The sequence below is a fragment of the Tupaia chinensis genome, unplaced genomic scaffold, assembly GCF_000334495.1.
Source record: "Tupaia chinensis unplaced genomic scaffold, TupChi_1.0 Scaffold146687_1, whole genome shotgun sequence".
Classification (NCBI taxonomy): domain Eukaryota; kingdom Metazoa; phylum Chordata; class Mammalia; order Scandentia; family Tupaiidae; genus Tupaia; species Tupaia belangeri.
In genome coordinates this window covers 3,314,606-3,315,110 of record NW_006206544.1, presented here as the reverse complement: position 1 = coordinate 3,315,110, position 505 = coordinate 3,314,606, and the positions used below count along the sequence as shown (strand labels likewise).

The 505-nt window shown below is 73.1% G+C and overlaps 1 protein-coding gene across 2 annotated transcripts in view; it reads right to left on the bottom strand.

The window, feature by feature from the left end:
- Positions 1 to 499, bottom strand: part of SNX7 (sorting nexin 7) — a 92,802-nt gene extending 92,303 nt beyond the window's left edge. The window contains exon 1 of one of the 2 annotated variants that reach the window (XM_006169016.3): positions 388 to 499. The gene's annotated coding sequence lies outside the window, so the exon portion shown is untranslated. Of the gene's footprint in view, positions 1 to 198; positions 215 to 387 lie in introns of those variants that run through there. The other variant, XM_027768499.1, reaches the window with a different exon arrangement.
- Positions 500 to 505: the final 6 nt, after the last annotated feature.

The following is a 505-nucleotide window of genomic DNA, read 5'->3' as shown; positions in this document are numbered from 1 at the left end:
CGGTTCGGGGCCCGCCGCGTGGTAGCCCAGGGAGCGACCAGGGCTGCCAGGCGGCGTCCAGCAGCGCAAGAGCCCTCCCCGCCTCCAGCTCCCAGCCTCCGCCCAGGGCGGCCAGGCGTTCAGGGGGGCTGAGCACAACGACAGCAACTCCCGGAGTTGCCTCGGAACTTTCCCGGGACGCGCCGCCGCCGCCCTCACCTTACTGAACACCTCCAGGTCGGAGCGACCAGGGCTGCCAGGCGGCGTCCAGCAGCGCAAGAGCCCTCCCCGCCTCCAGCTCCCAGCCTCCGCCCAGGGCGGCCAGGCGTTCAGGGGGGCTGAGCACAACGACAGCAACTCCCGGAGTTGCCTCGGAACTTTCCCGGGACGCGCCGCCGCCGCCCTCACCTTACTGAACACCTCCAGGTCGTCCTCGTCCTCGTCCAGATCCAGCACCTCGGCCTGCAGCAGGACGGAGGAGCCGCTGCTGCCCGGCAAGGGCGCGCCGCTCCCGGGGCCCCCCCCC